This window comes from Rattus norvegicus, chromosome 12 (genome assembly GCF_021556685.1).
Source record: "Rattus norvegicus strain SHRSP/BbbUtx chromosome 12, alternate assembly SHRSP_T2T, whole genome shotgun sequence".
Classification (NCBI taxonomy): domain Eukaryota; kingdom Metazoa; phylum Chordata; class Mammalia; order Rodentia; family Muridae; genus Rattus; species Rattus norvegicus.
The window spans coordinates 4,114,692-4,137,564 of NC_141545.1; the positions used below are offsets into that span (position 1 = coordinate 4,114,692).

The 22,873-nt window shown below is 40.4% G+C and overlaps 1 protein-coding gene and 1 pseudogene across 3 annotated transcripts in view; one reads left to right on the forward strand and one right to left on the reverse strand.

The window, feature by feature from the left end:
- The window catches only part of LOC148001969 (uncharacterized), a 955,959-nt gene that overhangs the window by 854,291 nt on the left and 78,795 nt on the right, over positions 1–22,873 (forward strand). The gene's annotated exons all lie outside the window — the stretch shown is intronic.
- Arhgap20-ps5 (rho GTPase activating protein 20, pseudogene 5) overlaps positions 18,707–22,873 on the reverse strand; it is a 32,802-nt pseudogene continuing 28,635 nt past the window's right edge.

Here is a 22,873-nt window from a genome sequence, read left to right on the forward strand (position 1 = left end):
TGGCTCTGACATTTCTCAGTATTTAACTGGTAACTGCAAATATATTTTGGAGTGTAACCTGTCTTCCATTAGTTCCTTTTCATCAGTGTTTTGTCACAGCAATTGTAGAAAATTATGACACTTCCTAAATTGAACAACACTGGTAAGTTACTTTTCTTCTGAGATGATGACTTAGGTTAAGCAAACTCTATTCATCACATGTGTTTCTTCTCAGCATGCACCTAAGTTTATTTTTGAGCAGTCCTGCACAGGATAGTCTTATTTTATATGCAGATGGTACAGAATAGTTTTGCTTCTTTGTTTTCATACCTGACCATACAAAAGAATATATTTGAAAAGAACTGTCCATAAAGGAAGAATCTTTAATAGTTATTGAGATTGAAAAATACATTTTATTTTTTCATTTGGACTAAACATGCAGTTTGATATAGTCTTGGATTTTAGGTTTCCTGTACCTTGGTAATTAGAAATTAACTAAAAAAGCTACGTTTCTAGTTCAAGCCAAGTACAGTCCTGAGCAAGAATCTTATTCAAGCTTTCCCTTGGGCTACATCCTCCATTGTGAGTAACACCATGATATCTTCTTTCCTGTGAACCTAATACCTGGGAGCTACTATTTAACATTTACCTTGCTTTCTGTCATATTTACATTTTCTTTATCTTCTATCCTTTTCAAAATATGTGTCCTTTATTAATTCTCTGAAATTTCTAATCATGCTACCAAGTAACTCTCATTTCATTTTTCAATCCTTCCATATATCCCTTGGAAACAATCCCCCCTCACTAAATTTCAAAAATTAAAATTAAATAAAAATTTAAATTTAATTAAAAAAATCAAACTAAAATTAAAAAAATTAAAAATACAGTGTTTGAGATGTGTTGTGCCATAAGTGGTCACACATTATACCCTCTTGTCCAAACAGATTTTCTTGCAAATGTGTAATGAAATAAGTCTGGTTTAAGCTCTTTGTATTTTACTATACTCTCAATACTGGAACCTCCTGGAGATGCCTCTCCTTCTATATCCTGGTAACTTGCTGTAGCCTTAAGTCATTGTGATCCTTCAGGTTTGAATCTGCAGGATCTCCCCCAACATATGCTCCAGCAGCAGGATCTCGGGCCCCTATATATATGTAGCAGATATGCAGCTTGATCTTTAGGTAGGTCCCCTACCAGTTCGTATGCAGACTGGCTCTGACCCTGTAGTCTACAACTGGATTGCTTTCTTTTATCTGGGCTGCTTCGTATGGCTTCAGTGTAAGGTGATTCACTTATTCCTGTTGTGAATTGATGTATGAGAGTGGGTTAGTGTCAATGGAAGGTCTACACTACTGAGGTAAGGAAGAATGGAGGGAAAAACAGGTTTCAAGGATAGGACTTGGAAGAAGGAACTGCAATAAGGATATAAAGTAAATAAATTAGTGAAGAATATTGATGTATATGTGTTTTAATAAAATTAACAGCTCCAATATACCTGAGGATCATAAAACTGTACCTGAAATAGGTTATTGCTAAAATAATGGAAGCATACAACATAATATACACCAATTATTCATCATTACATATGTATATACATATACATATACAAATACATTCACATGTATAAGTACACTTACACGTATATGTACACACACAAACTCACACTCATACACACACTCACACACACATATATATGTATACACACATACATATATCTATATCTATCAATATCTATAATGCAATGTGCTTTAATATGACCAGCAATTCACATGATGTGAATATTTTTATTAATATCATGGCCTCACCACTGTGAAACACAACTATTCTATACTCCAAAAATAGGGCTACAATGGAAAAAAACAAACAAAACCTAGGTAATCCGGATCTTCTAAAATTTCACTCTAGTCCTCTTGGATTACCATTATATGTACAGATTATTGTTGGCTAAAACATCAATATCTAAATCAATATCTAAGAAGAAAGAAGGAAAGAACAGTAGAAAGAAATGATTAACTTACTTTAAACTACATTAAAAATCTCCCTTCCCAAATCTTCCTGAAATAGATCAATACATATTCTACTCCACTCCATAGGAATGCAATCCTAGTGTTTCCTGTTAGAGAAATCATCTTTGTAAAGTATTCCCAATTACTGAATAATAATTAGACTTTTGTTCCCAAAGGCAGATTTCAGATTCCCTTAATTTCTTAAGACGTCACTCCCAAATAATGAATTTCTCGAAATCTGACCCCACAGTACATGTGGAGCTATGTGCAGAGATAACCGGTAACTGTTTAATTTATTCATGGATGAATCTTTTATTATTACTAATACACATATGAGATGTTTTAATAGTATAAAGTTTGGTTCTGGGATCTGTTGCAAAAGTCTAAACAAAGAAAAAGGAGAATTTTAGTTTAGACCATCTTGAAAATAATGTAAGTTAGAAATCTAACTACAAAGAACAAATAGGGTAAATGTTTTGTAGACCAACTCATAGTATAATCAGAATTCAAAAGAAGTAACAATATATAGCTAGAGTATTACATAAAATATTTTCTGCAAATCACTTTTCTGTACAGAATCATCGAAAATACATTTTTCAAATTATTTAGGAATTTCAGTGTACTAGATGTATGAGTGCTACCTACAGAAGCCAGAGGAACATGTCAGGATCCCTGGTAACAGAATGAATGAATATTGTTGCAAACCATGTGTGTTCTGTGTGTGAAAACATCCAGTGTTATCAAACAGCAAACCATCTTTCTTGCCACCATGGGGACACATTTAATATCTAATGTATTATGAATCGATGACACACCCTTATAACAATCTAGAACATAAGGAGCAAAATCACACTCATGACTCTACTCAATGCCCTGGTATTAGAATGAATGAAGATTTTTGAAGACCATGTGTGTTCTGTGTATGAAAACATCCAGTGTTATTTAACAGCAAACCATCTTTCCAACCATCATGGAGTGGAGACACAGTTAATATCTAATGTAGTATGAATCCATGTAACACTCTTGTGACACTCTAGAACATAAGGAGCAGAAAGCAGACTAGTGACCCTACAAAATGCAATTATAAAAGCTTTGCTACAGCAAGACAGAGATGCAGGTCTCCTGGGTTGCAATGGGAACTCAAAGCTCTGGTTAAGTATGAAATCATTCTATGTATCACACAGAAAAAATGATTCAAAAAAGTCAAAGCTATACCTGATCTAGACTTCTCTAGATAATTATAGTTGAGAAAGAATTCAGTAAGAGATTCCTGTTCTAATCAATGACATATATTGACCATGTGAAATATTCACAATACCATGGTAACAATTCTAGGATGCAAGTAACCCACAGGTATTATACACACTTCTTTTAATTTGTCTCACACAGGAACTAAACCAATACTCTAAACTGATCTGAACACGTGGTGTTACATAGACTGTCTTCTAAATCATGACATTTATAAAGGAGAAGGCTCCCTGGTAAGATTACAGACCTGGTTCAACACGCTAGTTTGAGAAATGGGAATGTTTAAAAAGTGACAACACATGTCTGACCTAAGGAAACCTCTTGGCATAGAACATCATTCTAGCTTATAATCATGTAAACACAAGCCTAGGTACATTACAAAAGCATTGCTTCTATATTGGTACAGTTCTCCAAGTATTTACTGTATCATTACCTTTGAATGGCATTAATTTTTCCACCCAGAGTTCCTTCATCTGGGATGCTAAGCCAATTTTCATAAAAATCCAAGGTTAGTAAGTTTCCTTCGATGGTAGTAATAAAATCCATTTTTTCTATTGAAAATAAAACAAAATAGTAATGGTCAATGTACATTGTAGAAAGTACTTGAAAAACATTTTTGCTTAAAATTAGCAGTTTCGACCAGTGATTCTCAACTTGTGGGTCATAATCATTACGGGGTCACATATATTTTCTATATCAGATATTCCATCCATTTTTCTTTATAATCACATCAGGAGCAAAATTTGAATTTTGAAGAGAAGCAAAATGAAGTAATGGTTAAGATTCACAAAGCCATGAGAAAATATATTAGTGTTACAGGATTAGGGAGGCTGAGAATCATTGGTTGAGAGTATACGTCCCGAAAAGATTCCCCAACTTCTATGGCTCCAGAATCTTGGCTCAAAAGTGGAACCAATATGCAGGATCTTATTTTTTTTCTTTTTCTTCCCTAAGACTAGAATCAATGAAGCAGAGTCCTAGTTGCTATAGCAATGAAGTAAACCTACCGTCTGTTCAAATTGCCTCTCCTGTCTTCTAGACTACACCACTCCTTGCAATCATAGATCTCCACTCCACTTCCCAGACCAAAGCTCTCTCTGCCTAAAGGAAACCAGCTCCTACATGGAATATCCAGACAGGAGTCTATCATAAGTGCCCTCTGAGAGGCTCCATCCAGCACTGACTGGAAAAGGATATGAAGAGCCATAGTCAATCATTGGATTTTATGGATCAATCAGGGACTTGTAAGGAAGAAATGGGGGAAGGATTCCACACCCTAAAGGAGATAGGAACTCCATAGGAAGAGCTACAGAATCAACTACTCAGGACCACTAGGAGCTACCAATAGCTGAATTACCATCTAAAAAGCCTACAGAAACTGTACCATGACACATTTATAGCAAACGAAAAGCTTAGTCTCCATGTGTGTCCCCCAAAATGTGGAGCAGGGCTGTCTGCAAGCTCTTGACTTGAAAACCCTCCTCAACTGGCCTTAGGGGAAAAGATGGTCTAACCCTGAACAGAGTTGAGGTGCCAAGGTAGTAGGATAACCAAAGGGCCCGTAACTGGCTCAGAGTAGGAAAAAGACTTTGTGAGGAGAGAATGGGGGTGGGTTGTCAGCATAGGAGACATAAAATTAACAAATAAATAAATGTAAAATAATAATAATGATGATTATAATAATGATGATGATAGTAACTAATAAAATAAATGAACAAAACAAAGAAACAAAGATCATAGTCTTCTTCTTGGAAATAGGCAACTGTCAAAAAATGGCAGCACCAGAAATTACCTGATCCTAATTGTATAATTTGGTGAATGTGTAGAGTACAGACAGAGTAAAGCTGTAATATACATGTAGACCTCTACTTACAGACCACCTGGAATAGTGATGAAGTTTCTTATATGTTTTCCTAGTGAGAACATCTCATTTCATATCTTTTTCTTAAAATTGGTAAATTTTCAACAATATAAATTAAGTTATAAGCATCAGTTTGTTTAAAGAACAAAAACTGTCCTTGTTCATAAAATACTGCAAATAACTTTCGTGTTGTATTAAGGGTAGTGAAAGATCCTACGCAGAGAGACCCTTACTCAAGTCTTGGGAAATCGCGGACCCCAGATACAGAGAGACCATTTTGGATGTAATAAGCAAAGGCGAGGTTTATTATGGAGACCTATTACAGAGATCTCCGGGCCAACTCGTATCCCATGTGGACCCCGAGAGGCTGGAAGAAAGAGTATTTAAAGGCAGAGGGTGTGAGCCCCAGGGGATGGGGGGATGTCAAAGCAGAATGCACGCAAGTTACAGGATTGTTTTATGGCTCCAGGAGATAAGGGGAGCCAAAAGGTTTTATGGCCCCCTGGTTCCTGGAACAGAGCTACTAAATCAGGAGAAGGCTCGGGTCTTCAGGTCCTCATTATTTTTAAAAGTTTGTCAGAATTGATGAATCATCTGTATTTGAAACTCCTCTGGTTAGGCTTGGGCCGCTGGTTTCCTGGGGTGCTCTCTGTAGGATGCAGTGGCTAAAAAGCACAAGTAGGGGCTTAAATAAACATCAAAGGGACAGAACAAAGAACAGTTAACTCACACCAGGTGATAAGCAAAGTTGTTCTCTTGCATTTTTAACAATCTCTCTTCCAGAGACAGGTCCTGTTGCTGAGTTTCAGGCTAATTTAAAACTCTATCTCTCATTCCTCTCTTCTTCGACTAAGTAATTCTAATCTTAGAATTTTCATATCAAGTCTCATATTTGGATTTACCAAGTTGTCCTAATTGATTGGTACTGTTGTCTCAGAACCATTAACTGTATAGCACCCACTCGATCTTTAACAAAAGCAATTAACCTGTTTGTCACGCAGGGGCCAAAAACTAAAACCAAGAAAATTATTAGTAATGGCCCAGCTATAGCAGAGAGTAGGTTAGTCATCCAGGGAGACACGAGTGAACCAAGACTCAAACCAACCTCGTTAAGTGTCTCTATCTTTTTGTGTTTTACTAAGTCTTTAGCACCAGGATTCTAATCTGGACACTATCTGTACCTATACACCAAGGTCATGACTGTCCTTTAGAACTTTTAAATGTATACACGTTGTGATCCCTGAGGCACAGTCTCATGAAGTGTTAGGAGTACTAACTCTTGTAATGTTACATCATTTGTAATAGAAATTAAGCCTATCTCTATACTTCTCTCGATGGAACCCAGGGCAAACATGAAATCTTTGTTTCTAAAGCACACTCTTTAAGTGAGCATTATAGCAACCTCCCAGTCACGTCTCTGATGTATCCACTTATCTGATGTATAAGTCGAGGGAGCTTTTTGAAGATCTGAGTTTCCCTCTAGGTCTCAGCTCTCAGACCCAACAGCTAATATGCAGCTGGTGAGGGCTGAGAATTGACGGCTGTCAGGGTGGTCAGCAGCACCAGGTACAGTCCTTTTCAGTGAGGCTCGAGTCTCTGGGCTCAGTGTTGTCGTATGTAGCTGTAGTCTCTGACCTGGAACTGATGAGATGTCTCGAGGGTCTCTGGGGCACAGGCTGCTGTCAGCTGTGAGCAGATTTCTTTCTGTTTCACCTGTAGGTCTTTTAGCCTGGCATACAAATCATTATTACTATCACATGTTGGTTCAGTAACAACATCTAATACAGTCAGAAGAGCTGAGGCCTCGTATAAGATCTCAAAGGGGGTAAGGCTGAATCTGGAAGGGGTATTTCTTGCTCTGGAGAGAGTAAGAGGGAAGGAGTGTCACCCAGTCTGTGCCAGTCTTCAAGGTCAATTTGGTCAGTGTTTCTTTTATAGTTTTATTTATTTACTCTACCTGTCCTGAACTTTGAGGTCTGTAAATATAATGTAATTTCTAATCGACCTCAAAATATTTGGCCACATCCTGGCTTACTTTGGCAATGAAAGTAGGGTCGTTGTCCGACCAGATTACCTTCGGCACTCCAGACCTGGGGAAGATTTCTTCCAGTATCTTCTTGATGACTACCAGGGCCGTCTCTTGCTTGGTGAGGAAAGCTTCTATCTATTTTTGGAAAGGTATCTTCAAGCACTAGGAGATATTTGTGATCATATTTTCCTGGTTTTATCTCAATGAAGTTCACTTCGACTTTTCGTTAAACTCTCTAGTTCTCTTTGTCCTGTTTATTTGTTAAGCATTCACTTACTGACATACCTTATATTTTTTACTGTCTCTCTGTCTAAAATCTTAAAGTCTATTATATACATACCTTAACAACCTTCTTATCTCTTAAATGAATCTCTTTGTATATTTGGCAAAGTAAGTGTTTTATTTGTTCACTGGGGAGTATAGCTTTCTCCTCAAGTGTGTCACTGTCCGTTTATCTTTTAAGCAATTTGGGCCTTTTCTTTGTTGTACATTCTAAGTGAGGCCATCCCTTAGTCCAATACCAGTTCCCAGTGGCTGTCTCTTGTAGGCCTGTAACCAGGATAGGCTCCTGTATAGCCATTTCCCGAGCCGATTTATCTGCTTTGTTACTGTCCCATGCCACTGAATCTCTTCTTTCCTTGTGTCTTGGGCAATGAATAATACTCACAGTTGTTGGCTTCATCTGGGCATCCAAGAGATGGCAAAGATATCTGTGGCGCTGATGTGTTGGGGGGTTGGGGTTCAGCCATTCCAGATGACATTTGTGTTCTCCACCACGGCAGCACCCACTTATCTCTGACCTTCATGAAGAGAACTGTTCCCATCTGTAGACAAGGTAGCCTTGGCTTTCAGCAGGGGTCAATCAGCCAGTCACAGAGGCCTTTCCTACACCCATGGGCTTCTGCCAGTACTTGACACTCATGTTATGGTGGCTCCAGGTCAGGATTGGGCAGCAAGGTGACCAGATTGTCCCCAACCGGTGGAGAATCTAGACCAATGGTCCCATCTTCTGGGACATTTTATTTAAAGGCAAAACATTAGCCACTCTACCACAGTTTAAGTCCTGGATTGAGTGATAATTGTTAGTGCCCGGCTGGCAGGAGCAATGTGTCCCAGGCAGAACGGCACTAAGCTATACATCTCTCAGCATAAGGTACTGGTGTACCGAGACAGGTCTTAAGCTCCACATATACAGTCTGTAGATATGTATACACATTGCCTCACCCAGCCATTTCAGCCCATGTAAGCCATTTTGGAGAGCAAATTTTTCAGGAGCAAGGGATGGAGTTAGTCCATAAGTATTGTTTGTTGCCAGTAGCATCCTGTACCCAAGGTCTTTGGATATTGGCCCACTGGGGGGCATAGGAGCACAGACCGTTGAGTCTCTGTATCTATAAAAAGGCTGGGTGGGCTTCCCTTCTATCTCTGTGCATAGCCAGCACTCCAGGACCCAGAGGCTCTCCAGTGGCCCCTCTTGTTCTTTCTGGGGCAATCCCTGACCCAATGTCCTTTTTCTTTGTATTAGGCACACTGATCTTTAGCCAGGAATTCTCTTCTTTTGTCAGGTACTGTCTTCCTAGGTTCTCTAACTATGGTGGCCAGTATATGTCCCTCTCTTGTCTTTTATCTCTCTTTAGCTTTTTAGCTTCCTCTTTTTTTTTAGTCTCTCTGTTTAACCTTATTTTCTCTGTAACTTATATTAACTCTCAGCAACATATAATAACTCTCTCAGTGACTTAGCTTAACCCTTTACGTTTCTTTAACTTTTTTTTTTCATATCTTTTTCTTATCTTAGCCAGATTGGTGGGGCATTTTCCAGCCCCTCAGAGACCCAACCTTGGAGTCTGGCAGCAGACCTGGAGCACTCCCTACCTTCAGGCGTCTGAAGAGAGCAGGCACAAGTGAGGGCCTTCCATCCGTGTCTGGAACATTTTTTCTGGCCTCTAGTAGGATTCCCTCTTTCCTCGGTGGTAAAGAAGACCTGTGACAGTTACTAACAAACATCTCAAATGGGATGGTGAAAAAACAAGGAAATCTTGAGAATAGAGGTCCACTGAAGAGGACAAATACCATTTAGTCACACAGCTAAACCAGGAGGACTTTTTGGGACAAAAAGGCCTTGTGTCTGTGAAACAGAAAAGTGAGCAGAGGGGCAGCCTGTCTGTTACCGGCTGTCTCTCTGGACTTAGATTTTCCCTTAAGGAGTACCTCCCTTTAATGCCAGCTCAGTGGCTCTGTCTCTCAATAAACCCAGCCTCTGAAGGACACTAGTTTTCTAGTAAGAACTAATAACAAAAGGATGGAGAGAAGGTTAGAACCTGGGTGTTAGATACTAAGCAGCTGACAAAAGAATTGAAACCAGTTTACCAGGGGCTATCAGGACTTTTTTTTGTCATTTTTGAGGCAGGAGTCAAAGCTGAACTGGGCTTCCTGTCTCTTATATCTAATAAAGAGATTGTTAAAACTGTAGTACCAACCTTTAATTAAAAACAAAACAAAACAACAACAAAAAAAAAACTATAGCTCTCTCCATGTCTCTGAATATCAGGACTGCAGTAGTAGTCCTTCACCAAACTGTCTCAGTGGGCTACGAGCCCATGGAAAAGAAAACATTAATCCTGACCTTGGCCACAGCCAAAGCCTGAACTATAAATTCTCACTGGCAAAACAAAACAAAGTTCTTCACAGTTTGTTGTAGACTCTTTTGAAACAATTTTATGGGGTCCTCTGTCCCCCAACCTGGGGCATTTCGACCACAGGGGCAGGAACTGGCTGCTGTGGGGATAGGATCAAAGGCATTCTCTATGCTAATGATGACCAGCAAGAACAGTAATTTAATGCTGGAGACTGACTCCTCTCTTGGAATAAGGCCAGCAGATAAGGCAGGCTCTTTAAAGAACTTCTCCTAATGAGCACTCTCTTTCTTTGAGCAAGAGTTGAAGATCGGGCCACAAAAGCAGAAATTCCTTTCTTGTTCTTGTTTTCCTTAGAGTCCTCTCCCACCTCACTCTCAGCCTTTTTAGATCATTCTTCCTGTAGCATTTTTAACACAGCCTGTCCCTTTTTTTAGCCTGTTGACAGCATTTCTGATCTTTTAGGCAGCTACGCACTAAGTGCCATACCAGCTGAAACTCCGCCTTTAAGATTCTTTGCTCCCAAGCAAAATTTAAATCCTTTTTTAGCTTATCTCAGCTGTCCACCATGAGATTCTCAGAGATCGCAAACCAAGGTGTAGCAATTTACTAAGAAATCTCTCTGTAGTGGATTTTTTTTCCTAAGCCTTTTTCTTTTAAACAGCTCCTGAAGAGCCAGAAAAATTGGGTGAGACTTGAGAAGTCCCCATGCTTGCTGTAGCAGCTCTGCAGCTAGTTTTGCTTCCCTCTACTGTGTGCTGAGAGTACAAGCACAGATAAAACACTATGTTTTAAAAATCAACGTTGGCTATCAACCAACACACCTCCACTAGAGTGGGGTCCAAAAAATTAAGTTTTCTACTCACTATACTTGTTCTATAGCCAGCGGCCTAATCTGGGGAACTTTTTTTTTTTTTTTTTTTTTATTAACTTGAGTATTTCTTATATACATTTCGAGTGTTGTTCCCTTTCCCGGTTTCCGGGCAAACATCCCCCTCGCCCCTCCCCTTCCTTATGGGTGTTCCCCTCCCAACCCTCCCCCCATTGCCGCCTTCCCCCATAGACTAGTTCACTGGGGGTTCAGTCTTAGCAGGACCCAGGGCTTCCCCTTCCACTGGTGCTCTTACTAGGATATTCATTGCTACCTATGGGGTCAGAGTCCAGGGTCAGTCCATGTATAGTCTTTAGGTAGTGGCTTAGTCCCTGGAAGCTCTGGTTGCTTGGCATTGTTGTACTTTTGGGATCTCGAGCCCCTTCAAGCTCTTGCAGTTCTTTCTCTGATTCCTTCAATAGGGGACCTATTCTCAGTTCAGTGGTTTGCTGCTGGCATTCGCCTCTGTATTTGCTGTATTCTGGCTGTGTCTCTCAGGAGCGATCTACATCCGGCTCCTGTCGGTCTGCACTTCTTTGCTTCATCCATCTTGTCTAACTGGGTGGCTGTATATGTATGGGCCAAATGTGGGGCAGGCTCTGAATGGGTGTTCCTTCAGTCTCTGTTTTAATCTTTGCCTCTCCCTTCCCTGCCAAGGGTATTCTTTTTCCTCATTTAAAGAAGGAGTGAAGCATTCACATTTTGATCATCCGTCTTGAGTTTCGTTTGTTCTGGGGATCTAGGGTAATTCAAGCATTTGGGCTAATATCAATTAGTGCATACCATGTATGTCTTTCTGTGATTGGGTTAGCTCACTCAGGATGATATTTTCCAGTTCCAACCATTTGCCTACGAATTTCATAAACTCGTTGTTTTTGATAGCTGAGTAATATTCCATTGTTTAGATGTACCACATTTTCTGTATCCATTCCTCTGTTGAAGGGCATCTGGGTTCTTTCCATTTTCTGGCTATTATAAATAAGGCTGCGATGAACATAGTGGAGCACGTGTCTCTTTTATATGTTGAGGCATCTTTTGGGTATATGCCGAAGAGAGGTATAGCTGGATCCTCAGGCAGTTCAATGTCCAATTTTCTGAGGAACCTCCAGACTGATTTCCAGAATGGTTTTACCAGTCTGCAATCCCACCAACAATGGAGGAGTGTTCCTCTTTCTCCACATCCTTGCCAGCATCTGCTCTCACCTGAGTTTTTGATCTTAGCCATTCTCACTGGTGTGAGGTGAAATCTCAGGGTTGTTTTGATTTCCTTTTCCCTTATGACTAAAGATGTTGAACATTTCTTTAGGTGTTTCTCAGCCATTCGGCATTCCTCAGCTGTGAATTCTTTGTTTAGCTCTGAACCCCATTTTTTAATAGGGTTATTTGTTTCCCTGCGGTCTAACTTCTTGAGTTCTTTGTATATTTTGGATATAAGGCCTCTATCTGTTGTAGGATTGGTAAAGATCTTTTCCCAATCTGTTGGTTGCCGTTTTGTCCTAACCACAGTGTCCTTTGCCTTACAGAAGCTTTGCAGTTTTATGAGATCCCATTTTTCGATTCTTGATCTTAGAGCATAAGCCATTGGTGTTTTGTTCAGGAAATTTTTTCCAGTGCCCATGTGTTCCAGATGCTTCCCTAGTTTTTCTTCTATTAGTTTGAGTGTGTCTGGTTTGATGTGGAGGTCCTTGATCAACTTGGACTTAAGCTTTGTACAGGGTGATAAGGATGGATCGATCTGCATTCTTCTACATGTTGCCCTCCAGTTGAACCAGCACCATTTGCTGAAAATGCTATCTTTTTTCCATTGGATGGTTTTGGCTCCTTTGTCAAAAATCAAGTGACCATAGGTGTGTGGGTTCATTTCTGGGTCTTCAATTCTATTCCATTGGTCTATCTGTCTGTCTCTGTACCAATACCATGCAGTTTTTATCACTATTGCTCTGTAATACTGCTTGAGTTCAGGGATAGTGATTCCCCCTGAAGTCCTTTTATTGTTGAGGATAGCTTTAGCTATCCTAGGGTTTTTGTTATTCCAGATGAATTTGCAAATTGTTCTGTCTAACTCTTTGAAGAATTGGATTGGTATTTTGATGGGGATTGCATTGAATCTGTAGATTGCTTTTGGTAAAATGGCCATTTTTACTATATTAATCCTGCCAATCCATGAGCATGGGAGATCTTTCCATCTTCTGAGGTCTTCTTCAATTTCTTTCCTCAGTGTCTTGAAGTTCTTATTGTACAGATCTTTTACTTGCTTGGTTAAAGTCACACCGAGGTACTTTATATTATTTGGGTCTATTATGAAGGGTGTCGTTTCCCTAATTACTTTCTCGGCTTGTTTCTCTTTTGTATAGAGGAAGGCAACTGATTTATTTGAGTTTATTTTATACCCAGCCACTTTGCTGAAGTTGTTTATCAGCTTTAGTAGTTCTCTGGTGGAACTTTTGGGATCACTTAAATATACTACCATGTCATCTGCAAATAGTGATATTTTGACCTCTTCTTTTCCGATCTGTATCCCTTTGATCTCCTTTTGTTGTCTGATTGCTCTGGCTAGAACTTCAAGAACTATATTGAATAAGTAGGGAGAGAGTGGGCAGCCTTGTCTAGACCCTGATTTTAGTGGGATTGCTTCAAGTTTCTCTCCATTTAGTTTAATGTTAGCAACTGGTTTGCTGTATACGGCTTTTACTACGTTTAGGTATGGGCCTTGAATTCCTATTCTTTCCAGGACTTTTATCATGAAGGGGTGTTGAATTTTGTCAAATGCTTTCTCAGCATCTAATGAAATGATCATGTGGTTCTGTTCTTTCAGTTTGTTTATGTAATGGATCACGTTGATGGTTTTCCCTATATTAAACCATCCCTGCATGCCTGGGATGAAGCCTACTTGATCATGGTGGATGATTGTTTTGATGTGCTCTTGAATTCGGTTTGCCAGAATTTTATTGAGTATTTTTGCGTCGATATTCATAAGGGAAATTGGTCTGAAGTTCTCTTTCTTTGTTGTGTCTTTGTGTGGTTTAGGTATAAGAGTAATTGTGGCTTCGTAGAAGGAATTCGGTAGGGCTCCATCTGTTTCAATTTTGTGGAATAGTTTGGATAATATTGGTATGAGGTCTTCTATGAAGGTTTGATAGAATTCTGCACTAAACCCGTCTGGACCTGGGCTCTTTTTGGTTGGGAGACCTTTAATGACTGCTTCTATTTCCTTAGGAGTTATGAGGTTGTTTAACTGGTTTATCTGTTCCTGATTTAACTTCGATACCTGGTATCTGTCTAGGAAATTGTCCATTTCCTGAAGATTTTCAAATTTTGTTGAATATAGGTTTTTATAGTAAGATCTGATGATTTTTTGAATTTCCTCTGAATCTGTAATTATGTCTCCCTTTTCATTTCTGATTTTGTTAATTTGGACGCACTCTCTGTGTCCTCTCGTTAGTCTGGCTAAGGGTTTATCTATCTTGTTGATTTTCTCAAAGAACCAACTTTTGGTTCTGTTGATTCTTTCTATGGTCCTTTTGTTTCTACTTGGTTGATTTCAGCTCTGAGTTTGATTATTTCCTGCCTTCTACTCCTCCTGGGTGTATTTGCTTCTTTTTGTTCTAGAGCTTTTACGTGTGCTGTCAAGCTGCTGACATGCTCTTTCCTGTTTCTTTCTGCAGGCACTCAGCGCTATGAGTTTTCCTCTTAGCACAGCTTTCATTGTGTCCCATAAGTTTGAGTATGTTGTATCTTCATTTTTATTAAATTCTAAAAAGTTTTTAATTTCTTTCTTTATTTCTTCCTTGACCAGGTTATCATTGAGTAGAGCATTGTTCAATTTCCACGTATATGTGGGCATTCTTCCCTTATTGTTATTGAAGACCAGTTTTAGGCCGTGGTGGTCCGATAGCACGCATGGGATTATTTCTATCTTTCTGTACCTGTTGAGGCCCGTTTTTTGACCAATTATATGGTCAATTTTGGAGAAAGTACCATGAGGAGCTGAGAAGAAGGTATATCCTTTTGCTTTAGGATAGAATGTTCTATAAATATCCGTTAAGTCCATTTGGCTCATGACTTCTCTTAGTCTGTCGACATCACTGTTTAATTTCTGTTTCCATGATCTGTCCATTGATGAGAGTGGGGTGTTGAAATCTCCCACTATTATTGTGTGAGGTGCAATGTGTGTTTTGAGCTTTAGTAAGGTTTCTTTTACGTATGTAGGTGCCCTTGTATTTGGGGCATAGATATTTAGGATTGAGAGTTCATCTTGGTGGATTTTTCCTTTGATGAATATGAAGTGTCCTTCCTTATCTTTTTTGATGACTTTTAGTTGGAAATTGATTTTATTTGATATTAGAATGGCTACTCCAGCTTTCTTCCTCTGACCATTTGCTTGGAAAGTTGTTTTCCAGCCTTTCACTCTGAGGTAGTGTCTGTCTTTGTCTCTGAGGTGTGTTTCCTGTAGGCAGCAGAATGCAGGGTCCTCGTTGCGTATCCAGTTTGTTAATCTATGTCTTTTATTGGGGAGTTGAGGCCATTGATATTGAGAGATATTAAGGAATAGTGATTATTGTTTCCCTTTATATTCATATTTGTATGTGAGGTTATGTTTGTGTGCTTTCATTCTCTTTGTTTTGTTGCCAAGACGATTAGTTTCTTGCTTCTTCTAGGGTATAGCTTGCCTCCTTATGTTGGGCTTTACCATTTATTATCCTTCGTAGTGCTGGATTTGTAGAAAGATATTTTGTAAATTTGGTTTTGTCATGGAATATCTTGGTTTCTCCATCAATGTTAATTGAGAGTTTTGCTGGATACAGTAACCTGGGCTGGCATTTGTGTTCTCTTAGGGTCTGTATGACATCAGTCCAGGATCTTCTGGCCTTCATAGTTTCTGTCGAGAAGTCTGGTGTGATTCTGATAGGTTTGCCTTTATATGTTACTTGACTTTTTTCCCTTACTGCTTTTAATATTCTTTCTTTATTTTGTGCGTTTGGTGTTTTGACAATTATGTGACGGGAGGTGTTTCTTTTCTGGTCCAATCTATTTGGAGTTCTGTAGGCTTCTTGTATGTCTATGGGTATCTTTTTTTAGGTTAGGGAAGTTTTCTTCTATGATTTTGTTGAAGATATTTACTGGTCCTTTGAGCTGGGAGTCTTCACCCTCTTCTATACCTATTATCCTTAGGTTTGATCTTCTCATTGAGTCCTGGATTTCCTGTATGTTTTGGACCAGTAGCTTTTTCTGCTTTACATTATCTTTGACAGTTGAGTCAATGATTTCTATGGAATCTTCTGCTCCTGAGATTCTCTCTTCCATCTCTTGTATTCTGTTGGTGAAGCTTGTATCTACAGCTCCTTGTCTCTTCTTTTGTTTTTCTATATCCAGTGTTGTTTCCATGTGTTCTTTCTTGATTGCTTCTATTTCCATTTTTAATTCCTTCAACTGTTTGATTGTGTTTTCCTGGAATTCTTTCAGGGATTTTTGCGATTCCTCTCTGTAGGCTTCTACTTGTTTATTAATGTTTTCCTGTGTTTCCCTAAGTGTGTTCATGTCTTTCTTGAAGTCCTCCAGCATCATGATCAAATATGATTTTGAAACTAGATCTTGCTTTTCTGGTGTGTTTGGATATTCCATGTTTGTTTTGGTGGGAGAATTGGGCTCCGATGATGGCATGTAGTCTTGGTTTCTGTTGCTTGGGTTCCTGCGCTTGCCTCTCGCCATCAGATTATCTCTAGTGTTACTTTGTTCTGCTATTTCTGACAGTGGCTAGACTGTCCTATAAGCCTGTGTGTCAGGAGTACTGTAGACCTGTTTTCCTCTCTTTCAGTCAGTTATGGGGACAGTGTGTTCTGCTTTCGGGCGTGTAGTTTTTCCTCTCTACAGGTCTTCAGCTGTTCCTGTGGGCCTGTGTCTTGAGTTCACCAGGCAGCTTTCTTGCAGTAGAAAATTTGGTCTTACCTGTGGTCCTGAGGCTCAGGTTCGCTCGTGGGGTGTTGCCCAGGGGCTCTCTGCAGCGGCAGCAACCAGGAAGACCTGTGCCACCCCTTCCGGGAGCTTCAGTGCACCAGGGTTCCAGATGGTCTTTGGCTTTTTCCTCTGGCGTCCGAGCTGTGTGTACAGAAAGCAGTCTCTTCTGGTTTCCCAGGCTTGTCTGCCTCTCTGATGGTTTAGCTCTCCCTCCCATGGGATTTGGGTGCAGAGAACTGTTTATCCGGTCTGTTTCTTTCAGGTTCCGGCGGTGTCTCAGGCAGGTGTCCTGCTGCTCCTGGGCCCTCCCCCACGGGAGCCCAGAGGCCTTATACAGTTTCCTCTTGGGCCAGGGATGTGGGCAGGGGTGAGCAGTGTTGGTGGTCTCTTCTGCTCTGCAGCCTCAGGAGTGCCCACCTGACCAGGCGGTTGGGTCTCTCTCTCACCGGGTCTGGGAGCAGAGAGCTGCTGCGGGCTGGGATCCGCGGGTGGTGAACTTTTTTTTAAGAGAGGTTTTTTCCTCAAGGTTCTTGTTAATGTCTGTTTACACAACTGTTAACAGCAGCTAGGTTGATCAAAGGGAGCAAAGGGAGGGGCCTCTTTTCTTGGGGAGGAGGCTCAAGAGAGAAAGACAAAACTCCCTGGCAGAAAACAATTTTTCTCAAGCAAACTATTTTTAACTTTTAACTTAAGCACCAGGAGGACCAAGTAAAACTCTTTGACGAACAAAGCAAACAGTTTCATGATTTCAAACACAGTCGTCAGTCCAAATTCAAAAACGAAACAAAAGTCAAAAACACACTCCACAATACCACAGAAAACAAACCAGACAAACAAGACCAAGACAAAGTATCCTATAACCAATTTCCACAGATGCCTGGTACCTTCAGTACCTGGCCCAAACTGCAGCTTAACCTTAGCTGCTTCTGGGATGAGATGGACCATCTGATTCCACCTCCCAACAGGATTCCAGAATGTCCTCTTGTCCTAACGTCCAAGCATACTTGTCCGCGCCTATACTTAAATAGGCAGCCGAACTCGACCTCTGACGGAGTGGGATTCCTCTTCCACTCCCACCTAGGTAAAAGGAGCATTCCATCTCCTTTGTTCCAGAAAACCAGAGTCAGGTCCTCCTGACTGTCCACAGCTGGGCTCTCTTGACTGTTCTCCGCCCGTGGAACGTCTTCCAGGGGCTTCAGCCTTGCGGGCCCCGGGGTGTCCCCCGCTTCCACAGCCAGTGGGTCCTCACGAACCACAAAGGCAGCTGCACCGAGTGGAGATACACAACCACTCTCCTAGCACAGGGCAGGAGTACACATCCACCCTCCTAGCACAGGGCAGGAATACACATCCACCCTCTTAGCACAGACACAGAGTGGGATTCCACATCCACTCTCTAAGTACTGACCAGAGTGAGAATCCACCAGTACCGAGACACACATATAAACACACGGTGGAACCAAAACAGAGACAGACACAGACTGACAAATGCGGCACCGCTCACACAGAAACACTCAGACAAACATCTAATTCACCTCCAAGGGGTCTTCGGAGTCTGGGGTGGTCGCGAAGATCCCGGACGAGCCCCATTTAAAAGATCCCATGCAGAGCGACCCTTACTCAAGTCTTGGAAAATCACGGACCCCAGACACAGAGAGACCATTTTGGATGTAATAAGCAAAGGCGAGTTTTATTACAGAGACTTATTACACAGATCTCCGGGCCGACACGTTTCTCGCGCAGGAGACAGAGGTGTCGACCCTGAAACTCAAAAGTCAGGGGTTTATATAGGGAAAGCTAGGGGTTTTGGCGAGGTTACACACAATTGGCTCATTCAAACATAGCAGTGAGAACAAAGCAGAAGAGTACCTGCTAGAAGTCAGGGGCTTATCAGGGTCTGGATGACATCTGGTTAAAGTATGGCCCTGAGTAAACTGGGGGGATGTCTTCTTGTCGGATGGCCCATGAATCAGTTCTGATAGCCTGGGCTGGATCCTGCATTCCTTTTCTTTATCTTTATGGCCTGCTATTCCTGGTGGCAGGGCTTAGCCCTGAGTCTGTGGCTTTTGGGGCTTACTCTTTTAGTATTATATTTTTAAACCTTAAATTCGTATAATTTTCCTTTCACTGGGAAATCTTGGTCTTACACTCTTGTCTTTTAGCTTCCCTCAGCTTTCTCTTGAGGGCAGTCAGAATCCTCTGTATTTCCCAAAATCTTTCTTCTTTAGATAAGTCCTATATCCCGCGCTGCAGATCTCGATATAAACAGTTCAAAAGGAACTCCTGTCTCCTGATCTCTTCCTTGATGCCTGCTTGGGTCTCTGGCAGTGTTGGCATTGTGGCCATGTTGGACCAACGCAGAGGTCTTGTTACTTGTTTCGGGACCATGGTACCAAAGAGCTCTTGCACATGTGTGAAAAGCACATACAGGACCCGATTGCTGATCTGGACAGTTGGCCTCAGCACTAGAGAGATGTTCTGGATGTTCATCTTGGTTTCTATCTCCTTGGCAATGATGTGGTCCATGTGCACAATGAGCCAGGAAAGCAGAAGATGGTTATACTCCGGCAGTTAGGGAACTCCTGCACTTTCTCCGTCTCTGTGGTCCTCTGACAAGCCTCTTCAAATCGGGGCATAAGCTCTCTGGTAAGCAAATTCTCTGGAAGGTCTCGCAAATACTGCTTCAGCAAGCTGGCTACAGTGTTAGGTTCATATTCTTCCAAGTTTGGAGACTCCTCTCGGTCATAGGCTGCTCATCTACCTTTGATTTGATTCCTGACACTTCGTAGATGCCTTCCCACTTCATGCCGTGCTGCTACATGTAGTCCACGCACTCTCGGAAGACAGCTGGCAGCCGGATGCCGACGTACATCATGGTCCTCTCTACTGCATCGGCAAAGGGAATGCCAAAAATGGGTCTCAGACTTGGGGCGTCTGTCTGTGGCACCTCTGACTACTGAGTAGGCTTCTTCTTTTTCTTCTTCTCCTTCCAATCTTTAACAGCATTGGCTGCTGTCAAGTCTTTACATTTCTTTTCTTTATGCTTTTCCTCTTTATGCTTTTCTTCTTTGGGCTTTTCTTTGATTTTAAAATCCTTTTTCTTCTTTTTAGTGCAGCTGGGCTTTTTGAACACATGGATTCCCTTGGACCTCTTCATCTTGGAAGGACTTTCAGCTTCATCTCCAGAGCTGTCTTCCTAGAAGGCAGCTTAGCATTCAGTCCTTATCTCCTTTTCCTTAAATTTTCCTTTTTTCTTTCCATTGTCTTTCTCATCATCAGGACGCTCGTGGAGGATGTCATGGGGAGGCGAAGGCTCACCAGTCCGGTACAATCCAGGAAACTTTGTAGGGCTGATCTCCTCGAAGTTGAGAATCCAGGTCAGCCCGCTGCCTTGCTCGGCCCGGAGGTGTTCACTAGGGCTGCTGTTGGAGTGCAGGAAGGACTCGTTCATGCTGAAGCCCTGAGGAGGAAGGGAAGTGGTCTTCTCTTACCTATCCATTCCATCAGTGCCTGCAGCCGAGCGCCAATCTGTTCTGCTGAAGCCGCTGCCTCCTGTGCTGTCCCCCTGGCTGACCGCAGGAACCCCATTCCCACCCTGCCCAGCCTTTGCCTGTTTACACCAATTTTTGATCAGTGATGGGCTACCCATTTTGAGCTCTTATTTCTGAAGAACATTTTTTGGTAAGTGTTATTGAAACATGTGTTTTGTGAAACACACTTTTACCACTATTGTAACTTGTTTCACTATTACTTCACAAGGTATGGTCAGAGGTGAAATCAGTAGGAACTTTTGTAACGCCAAACTAAAGCCCATCTGATATATGAGGATGTTAGCTTCCAACAGAAGCTCTTCACCTGTGTCTTTGTGATGAATCTTTAAGGTTGTCAGACTTTTAAATGTTATGCCTCTTATCAAGACATCATGTGTCCATAGCTCCAGGAAGCAGACATCGTCATGTAATCTCAAGGATAGAAATGACATATGTATCTCTAGAGGGATGTTAATGTTCGTGATGTAAAAACCTTTCTTACCTTTAAGACAGATGCTGTTATAAGCATGTATTCTTCATTCCAGCCACTGTGTTGTTCACTGTCAAGCCTACACCTCAGGGACCAGTGTGATTCTTTACGTAAATTTCGAATATGTGATCTGATTCTTGTCCTTTCTCTGCAATTATGGATAACATATCCTGTGTGGGATAAGGATAAGCTTGTATTAATAGAGATCCACATCTGAAGCACAAATATATATTTTATTGTGGTCCTGAGCAAGGACAGTTTTGGGTGCACAGCAATAACTGAGAGGAATAAAGAAGTCATTGAACTTTTTTCTGTTTTAGCTTACAAATACATTTTCTTCCCTAATCCATTTTTCCCCAATTTGTAACATCACAGTTTTGTTTGGACTCCTGTTCCCCAAAGCATTTTCGTGAATAGTCCTTTATTGCTTTCTGTTTCCTTCTATGAATATCTTTCTGAAGCACGGAATTCTAAGTAAATATTGGGATATTTCCCTTCTAGAGATCAAATTGGTATTTTACTTCCTGTCTGTCCTGGCCTCTATTATGTATAAATATTATTTCCCTACTTCTAACACTTTAATTTCGTTTTCTCTGACTTCTTTTTTTTTTCTTTTTTCCGGAGCTGGGAACCGAACCCAGGACCTTGCACTTGCTAGGCAAGTGCTCTACCACTGAGCTAAATCCCCAACCCTTTCTGTGACTTCATATTTTTCACTATGTCTAAAGATGCTGTCACATTTAAGAACCCAAGTATTTGTCAATTATTCTTCGATGATTTTATTCTGTAAAAGTGACTACCATACACAGATTTATTCCATATTTTCTCTATTTTCAATTGATTACATGATTAAAAACATGGTTACCAGAAAACTCTGCCTGAAATACCTAAGAAATGGGCAGTAAAGCTCATGTGTCTGACAAGATAAATTGGTTCACACAAAGAATTAATTCCTAGCTCAGCTATAGTGCTAAATTAGATGTGGACAGTAAATATATATTTCCAAAGAAGTTTAGTAAGTAGTTTAAAATAGAATAAGCCATATTAGGCAGCATTTAAATCTAGTCCACTATAATAAAAGATGTTAGTATATAGCAAAAAATATAAGGTATACATCTACTTCATTGATAAAGTAAAGTAAAAGTCTACAGATATTAATTATAAAAGATTGAGTAATCTCAGAGGCCATGCTATTAAGGGATCGACTCCAGAATAATATGGAGTCATAAAGAAGCTGGAAGACTGTACAGTCTGGTTATCAGAGGTGTACTTCCCTAGACCCATTTCCCCCAAGAAGCTGGTGGGTTAGGATCTTTGATGCAATCACTGTAAAACGTGGGAATACTATTTCTTTTAATTTTGTATTTTGGATTTCTTTCAATTACATGACTCAAACTTCAGTGCAAATTATTCCTATTTTACAAGGATCTTACTTTCATGTATAGGTCATATAAACATTAATCTGTTTAATTAAATGAAGGTGCTGTAGAAACACAAAATGATACTCACAAGTTTTGGAGTAGGCAACTTTGTTTTTCTTGTGGTGGATTAATAGATGTTACTCTTGGGTTAGTATATACGTTGCCTTTGTGTTTTTGTGAATCTATGGAAGAAGGGAAATCATTGCTGTAACTGAACTCATTTAGTCTTCATTTAGCCCTAGCGTACCCTTTTCCTTTTACCACCTGCATGCCTTATGCAATATCACTAATACACAGAAAATAACTAATTAATATTATAACATATATAATAATCTTGCTTCATAAGGCACTTGATATATAGTTCTATATGGTCCATTCTTCATGTATAAAGAGTAAGTTATTGTGTTTGCCTTGAAAGCTATGCTTATAGGAATTAGAATCAAACGGTCATATAGTACCAATCTTTACATCCCTTTGTGTGACTTTCTGACTGCCGTGGACAACAGTAAAGTACCAGCAGTATCTGTACTTCACAACACAATTTGTCTAACTGCACTTCTGTTATATTCTTTGGGTTTCTCCACTGATCTGTGAGCTCAAATCTGAGACCGTAGTGTCTATGACAAACATTTGGGTTTATTATGCTATATTTTCAGATTTTCGTAAGAGACTAGGATGGTGGCACATGCCTTTATTTCTAGATCTCAGAAAGCAGAGCCAAGAGGATCTCTGTAAATTTGATTTCAGTTTGGTTCACTGATCATGACAACCAGAGCTGTTACATAGAGAAAATCCAATTTGCTATTGAGTTGCTATTTTCTTACATAAATTTATGAGATTCCACCTCACA